We start from the raw sequence: 7905 nt of genomic DNA, 5'->3' as shown, positions 1-7905 counted from the left end.
AGGTGGCCAATGCGTCGCTAAACTTGCTGATGGCGCGTTTGTTTATCTTCTTCATTGTCGAGTCTTTCTCTGGATCAGTATATTTGATTTCATCCCGGACTGGGAACAAGAATATCTGGTGCAGCTTAGTTAAGAGGGACTGCTTCATATTTGGTATCTTCATTAGTTTCTCATTGTTGATGGCGGCGGTTGCCCGTACGATGCAGCCTATTTGATTGTCGTAGCACGAGCGTGGTTCCACATGCTGTTTTGGCTCAAAATTGCCGTCGTCCACCTCCATGACCACTAGTCTAGTAGTGAGGAGCTGGTTTGGGCGTCGACATCTCCTCTTCGGTTTTGGTTCTATACCTCGGCGCCAGTCTCGGCGTCGGTCTCGGTCTCAATGCTAGTCTCGGCGCCGGTCTCGGTGTCGGTCTCAGATGTGACAGGTGGGCCCTGCAACAACTGTTGCTCGTCGAGAAGGTTCAAATAAGCATCTGCCACCTCGTAGACATCGCATTCACTAGAACCTTGTCCTTCATCGTTGTTAGCCATGTTTCATACGATTATATCTAGTCAATTAATTATAGACCTAATAAAATGAATAATGACATAGGAAAGGCCTATGTCTTGCATGAACGTTGATTCCTTCCCGGTGCGACAAATCCGGGGCACTCGATATGTCCTGTTTTGTAGCACAAGTCATGCAGAAATTCACGGAAAATTTCGGCATGACCTTTGCTAAAAAGTGAACAATCGAGCACCCGAAATTTTTCAAAATGGAAATGAATCAACATTCCAGAAAAACATAGGCCACTCGTATTCATTCCCTGGAAACAACAAAAGGCCACTTGGGCACAATCGAAAAACTTCAATGTTGCATACAACATGAGCAAATACTATTGAGGAATTTGCATATAACATGACCACTTCAATGAAAAGATATAATCAACAATAATGGAATATTCAAATGAACATCAATGACATATATCATATAACATCAATCTTGTTTTTTGTTTATAGCTAAATGGCATAGCTACTATTTTGGTTTTAGCTATTCCTCTCACACACACACATTATTTTCTCTAACCCTTTCTCTGCCTAGGAAAGAACCCAATTAAATTGCAAAGGAACTCCATTTTCTCTAAACCTTCTGACCTAATGCTCTAAACTAATTTTTTTCTATAACCTAGCCAACCTAGTTAACCTAGCTTGTTAACCAAACGAACCTAGCGAACCTAATGAACCTAATTAACCTAGGTACTTAACCTAGCTAGTTAACCTAGTTTACCAAGATAATTAACCTAATTAAACAACTTAATCTAGCTAGTTCTCTGTCAAAGCCCTAATTAACATTTTGAACTAACCTAGATGATTAACCTAATTAAACTATTTAACCTAACTAGTTCTCTGTCAAAGCCCTAACTAAATGTTTTGCACTAACCTAGATAATTAACAATTAAAGTAGTTAACCTAGCTAGCTATGTCTCTGTCCAATGTTTGTGCTATGCATGAGAGAGAGAGGAGGGGTGGGTGTTTATAGAGGATGGCTCCGGTGGTGGCGAGGGAGGCAGTGGTGGCGAGGGAGGCATGGGCGTCTCCGGTGTCGGCAAGGGAGGCAATGGTGGTGAGGGAGTCAGGGGCGTCGAGGGTGGCTCTGGTGGTGGCGAGGGCGGCGCCAGTGGCTATGATGAGCCCACACGGCTCCGCTGGCGTCGACAGCGCAGGACTTTGGTGGCTCCAGGGGCGTCGAAGTCGGCAGGAAATGGCGGCAAAGTGGAAAGACGGTGAAGTGGAGAGACGGTGGCGAAGTGGGTGAGGGATTTGGGGGAGAAGTGGTGGCCGGTGGGAGGGAAATAGCGCGGGGGTTATGTCAAACGTAGCGGTAGCGCTGGTAGGAAAAATGTTCTATAGCTAAGTTAGCTATAGCGCTTTTCACAAAACACGCTACTGCTACAGCTATTTATTTTCCTTTTCTTTTCTTATTTCCTTTTCCCTTTCTATAACGGGAGTCTAAAAAATGCGTTGCTACTATATTATCAATAGCACCCGCTATGAACAAACGCTACTGCTATTTGTTTTCCTTTCTCCTTTTTCTATTCCTTTCATTTTCATTTACTTTTTTGTTTGTTTTTCATTTCATTTTATTTCCATTAGCAGTAGCGCTTTTCGCAGAAAACGCGCTTCTACAATAGCCTTAGCGGTAGCGCCGTTTTTTTAAGGTCTCTCTAGTATTCATAGCCTATCGACTTAGTATTAGGAATTTTAGTAGTAGCGCTTTTCGCAGCAGAAGCGCTACTACTACACCCATATCTGTACCGCGATTCACGCGCATGAGCTACTGCTATGTAGCACTAGCGCCTCATTTTAACCAGCGCTACCGCTAAAGTTCTGTGTATAAGGTTTTCCATAGTAGTGTTACTCCTCCTTCCCCTAGTGCATAACAAAGGTCTAGCACAAGGAGAAGAAGGAAAAACGACCCACACGACAATAGTCGGGATTCTTCGTCTTCTCTCATATATGGTGGACCCTCCCTCACTGATTTTTCGACTGTCGGTGATGGTCGTTACTCCTCCTTCCCCTAGTGCATAACAAAGGTCTAGCAGAAGGAGAAGAAGGAGAAACGACCCCCACGACAACAGTCGGGTTTCTTATTCTCTCAACAGACTTAAAGTCAACCCGAAATGTTGTTTAATTATCTTTCTAGAAAATCCGGAAAACTCGATATTTCCTACATATTCTACAACTGGTCATGCCGCATGAACTTTGCTAGAAAGGACATATCGAGCGCCTGAAATTTGTGGGAATGGAAAATAATCGACACTCCGGCAAAACACAGGCAACTTGGAGGTGTTTGGCTGGTCATCACATTGTCACAACTACTCACCTACTACTCTACTACATCTATCAAAACATCTACATCATCATCGAGATGGGGATTTGGCTGGTCTCACCTCAAGGTCGGAGGGGGTCAGTGACGGGGACGACGGCGGCCGGGATGATGCAGGCGCTCCTTGATTTCTAGAAAAAACAAAATATAAACAAAAAAATTATTAGGACTTAGTGAAATCATATGTCTAAAACAAAAACAAATTTGTAAAACCTAGTTCTAACCCTAATAATTTCTAAAACCTTGTTCTAACCCTAAAAATTGAAAATACCTATACATTTACTAAAAATTCCCTAGTTCTAGCCCTAACATCTATCCATCCATCCATCTATCTATATATCCATCCATTCATTTGTCTATCTATACAATATATCAAAAATACCAAAGTTCTAACCATCTATCTATTCATCTATATATCCATCTGTGTATGCATGCAATGCAAGAGGGATCGGAGGGAGGGAGAGGGCTAGGAGGGAGAGAGGGACGGAGGGAGAGGGGGAGGGAGAAGGGCGAGGGGCGATGGAGGGAGAGGCGGCAGCGGGCGATGGAGGGAGAGGGGGAGGTCGCATGGAGGGAGGCGGCAGCGGGCGGCGGTAGGACGAAAGTGCATGGGAAGAAAGGGGGTGTTCGGGCCGGCGCACGGGGGGAGGATAAGGTATCAATAATAGTAGAGTTGGCTGCCCGCCCAACGCTACTGCTAAGTCCCTAGTAGTAGCGCTGGTCTCAGCCAACCGCTACTACTACGTGTAGCCCCTTCAATTGGCCATGGGACCACTTAGTAGTAGCGCTGCGTGGTGGCCCAGTGCTATTGATACTTTGTTACCTGTACCGATTTCTGCTGCCTAGCGCTACTACTAAGTATCAGTAGCGCTAGGCACGTAACCCACGCTACTACTGATGTCCTACCTATAAGCATTCCCCTAGTAGTGCAACCATCTCTTCACCGCCTTGAGCTTGAGGGAGGAGGGCCGGCGGCCTGGCGTCGCGGGCGGCCCGAGCTCTTCCTTCTTGCCGCTGTCCAGCGCTGGCACACGAACGGCGGCCATCAGAACCCCGGTGCAGTGGGAGAGCACGCCAACCTCTGCATCCAAGAGGGCGTTGAGCCCCGAGACAGAGCAGAGCATCCTCGGCACCATATAGAGAAATCCAACATTGTTTTAACCACGAAATTAGATCAAGCAACAGAGAACAAATCACATAGATTCCCACTTCTATACCTTGCACTGTCGGCTGCTTCCTTGACGTGAACCACACCTCGGCCAGCTCATGGAGTCCAGCCGCCGCCGCCGCCCTAGATGTTGGTTGCTGCTCCCCTCCTCCTCCTCCGCTGCCCAAGATGCCGAGTCACGATCGAGGCCGCGCTCCTCAGCTCGAGGTCCTCCTGCTGAGGCCGGATTGAGGCCGTGCTCGTCGAGGCCGACCATGGGGTGGCCGCATCTGGGACACCACGTGAGACGGACGAGGTGCTGCTGGCTTCTGCCCTTCTCTCTCCCTATCGTCCTCTCTCTCCTAGGCGGCGACAGCGGCATGGACCCTCGATCCAATCTGTTGCCCACCATTGCCGTCGGGTGACCCACGCGCAAGCAATGGGAAGGCGAGGAGGAGGAAGAGGTGGGGCGGTGGAGGAGAAACGATTGGCGACGGGGACCTAGGACGCAGAAGGAGGAGGAGGAGGTGGGAGGGAGCATTGCGGCGGATGAGGGAGGGAGGAGTGAGCGGCCTGGGGGCTGTGGATTGGGGCTAGGGTTCACACTTTCTTTTCCCTGCTGCCCGACTACGCGTTCGATACTTTTTTGTTTCCTCTCGCCGCTTGCTGTGGCGCTCGCGCTCACGCACTGTTCATAGATGACGTGGATGCCTTGGTTGTGCCTACCAACCCCTTCATGTTTATATGGTAAATCACGACTCGATGCCTCTCTCAGTGACCATGAAGATTAGGTAGACATGCAAACTTCTGAAAGAAAAACATCAGCATTCCTAATTCCATTTTAAGCAAGAGGCCTTCAGTTGGTCTCTACAACTTTGAAGATGATTGGCCTTCAGACCTTGGCCAGCAGTCTTGAATTTTGAACCGAAATATGATGAATACTTTTATCTGTTCCAAGCAAAAACTAACATGGACAAATCAAAATTATAAGTTGCATAATGAGTAAAACCAAGCAAATTCTCATTTTTAGTAGAAATTTAAAATTTTGATTATTTAATTCGTAGGCCCTTGCCCTCTCCGAGGAGAGGGAGCCTTTGCACAAATTCTCAGTGACCCGTGAGGGCCAAAGAGGGGGTTTGAAAATAGTTTTCAACCAGCAATTGACGCGCCTCGGTATTACCTCACTAGGTGCGTCATTGCCCCAAGCGCAAAAATGCCCATTTCCATACGCCCATGGTCCGTTCTTATACCTAGCTCCCCCTTGCCACCTGCCTCAGTTACCGAGGTGGGACTAATCAGACTACCAACAAACAAACTAAGAGCATCTCCAACAGCCGCGGTAAATAAGCATCGCGCCACAAATTTGCCCTTTTTAGCGCGCGCGCAATATTTAGAGGGGCTCCAGCGGTCGCGCAATAAGCGCGCGCGGCATATAGAGTTGGGCGCGCGGTCCGAATCGTCATCACGTGTTGCGTCTTTGGTGCACCCGCTTCCGCACGCGGCAGACTCGGGCGCTCGCGCCGCACTCTCTTCGTCGCGCCACCTTCACCCCGCACACGCCACCGCCGGCGAATTGTGACCCAATGGACGCCCGCGCCGGCACCCCCCTCACCCCTTCCTACAGCCGCGACCCATCCACCGGTGTCGCCGCAGCCGCAGCCGCCGCAAACCCTCGCGTGGGGAGCTTTGGCTTCGCCTTCGCCGGAGCTCCTATGAGCACCGGCATCGCGCGCGGCCTCTTCATGTCGCCGTGGATGACCTCGGCGGCGGGTGGTGTCGCACTCGAGCCCGCCATAAAGGCACGTGCCCCCATGCGAAGCTCCCAAGTGCGGCACGGCCGAAGAAGGGCAAGACATCTGCAAAGAAGAACAAGGCGGCGGACGGCTCCGGCTCCTCGAAACCGTCGAGGAAAAATCTTGCAGAGTGTGCGACGCGCGCGGCGGCTACCGAAGGGCCGGCGAGCGCACTTGTTGAGCCGGTGGCCGACGCGCACAATGTGTTCGTGGAAATGCCCCCAAGGTATAAAATTTTGCCAACTTTTTTGAATGCATATATATATAGCTTATTTGCATTGTTCTATATACTTTGTAGTGTCAACGATGAGGCATACATGTCAACTATGGGTGTTGGCTCCAACAATTCACATTGGTCTCAAACCAATGACATGCATTTCGAAAACCATGAGTTCAAGGTGGACGAGGATGGTGAGGGCATTTTCGACAGACCGAAAGGAAGAGGAGGCAACTACACCAATGACGAAGACGTCTTGCTATGCAAAACTTGGTTGGAAGTGTCGAGGGATCCATCCGTTGTAGGTGATCAAAGTAGAGATGCTTATTGGCTCCGGATGAAGGAACACTTTGATGTACGCAACAAGAGTGGAATTGACCGCTCCGATCTATCTTTTCGCTCCCGGTGGTCGACAATCAACAAGGATTGTCAAAAGTGGGCGGCCGCACAAAATGCGGTTGACAAGTTGAACCCAAGTGGCACTAATGATGAAGATAGGGTAAGTGACATTTCATCTTTCATGTTCATCATGATTGTTGTTGGTGTTTGTAGTGCTAACTTGTTTTGTTTTCATGTAGTTAAATATTGCACAAAACTTGTTCAAAGGAGAGGAGAAGAGGACCAAGAAGGGGAACATCAAGAAATGAAGGCCATTTACCTTGCCTCATTGCTATGAAGTATTGAAGGATGATGAGAAATGGAAGAAGCGTGATGATATGGATGATTTCGATTTGAGCAAAAAATGCAAGCGAACAATTGATTTGGATGATGATGAGGAGGAGGCATCAAGTGATGACGGCAAGAGAAGCCCCACACCAAACTCGGTTTCATACTCGAAGCCAAAACGATCGGATGGGACCAAGAAAGACGCAAAGGAAAAGATGAAGAGGAAAGGAGATGAAGATCTCAAAAATGCTATGGAAGCTATTGTGAAGGCAAGAAAAGAAGCCAACAAGGTGAGGAAGATGGCAATCAACCAAGATGCCGCGGGCGAGGAGAGGAGGTTGGTGTCCGAGGAGAGGAGGGTGGCGGCCGAGAAGAGGAAGGTGGCGTTGGAGTATAGGAAGGTGGGCATGGAGGAGCGATATAGATTGTTGGATTGGAGAAGCACCGGTTCTTGGACACATCTATCCTCAGTGAGGCACAAACGGATTATGTCAATCTTGCCCGTGAACAAGTCTTGATCCAAAAAAGAGCCATGATTCGCCCTACAGGTGGCGGTGGCCTTGGCGGCATGGGAGGCATGGGTGGCCTTGGCGGCATGAGAGGCATGGGTGGCTTCAGAGCTACCATGGGCGGCATGGGTGCCATGTGTGGCTTTGGAGCTACCATGGAGACCATGTGAGGCATGGATGGCTTGGGAGCACCTCCGGGCAACATGGCCAGCATGGGAGTCATGAGTTTTGCGTCACTCATGGGAGGTATGGGTGCACCTCCGGGCGCCACGGACGGAATGTCTTCCGGTGTGCCTCACACACCTTCGCATGAAGATGCCATTGAAAATCTTGCCAACACCTTCTGAACATCACGTGATGAGGATGCGGCATGCGACAATGAAGAGGAGGAAGAATCGTCTTCGGAGGAGTCGGATGAATCGGAGGAAGATGAGGATGAAGACGAGGACGAGGCTTGATTGTTGTGTCTTTCGTTTGTGTCATGAACTTCGTTTGCATTTTCAACTTGGTTGGATGATATTGTGGGCATGAATTTGAACTTGGAGGCATGTACTTTTAGTCATCAACTTGTTTGTGTGATTTAAATTATATGCCATGTCTTTGTTTTGTGATATTTGAAATTCATTTTGTGTCCAAAATGCAACATATGGCATGTGTCGGCTGCTCGCGCGCTGCATTTTTGCACGCTGCTGGAGCTATGCACG

At 48.8% G+C, this 7905-nt stretch overlaps 1 non-coding gene across 1 annotated transcript; it reads right to left on the bottom strand.

Moving 5' to 3' along the window:
- Window positions 1-5079: 5079 nt before the first annotated feature.
- LOC119282870 lies at window positions 5080-5231 on the bottom strand. The gene has a single exon (XR_005138907.1). It is a non-coding gene; the product is annotated as a U4 spliceosomal RNA (small nuclear RNA).
- Between the last annotated feature and the right edge of the window lie 2674 nt (window positions 5232-7905).

The sequence above is a fragment of the Triticum dicoccoides genome, chromosome 3B (assembly GCF_002162155.2).
Source record: "Triticum dicoccoides isolate Atlit2015 ecotype Zavitan chromosome 3B, WEW_v2.0, whole genome shotgun sequence".
Lineage (NCBI taxonomy): Eukaryota > Viridiplantae > Streptophyta > Magnoliopsida > Poales > Poaceae > Triticum > Triticum dicoccoides.
This window is presented reverse-complemented; position numbering and strand designations above follow the sequence as displayed.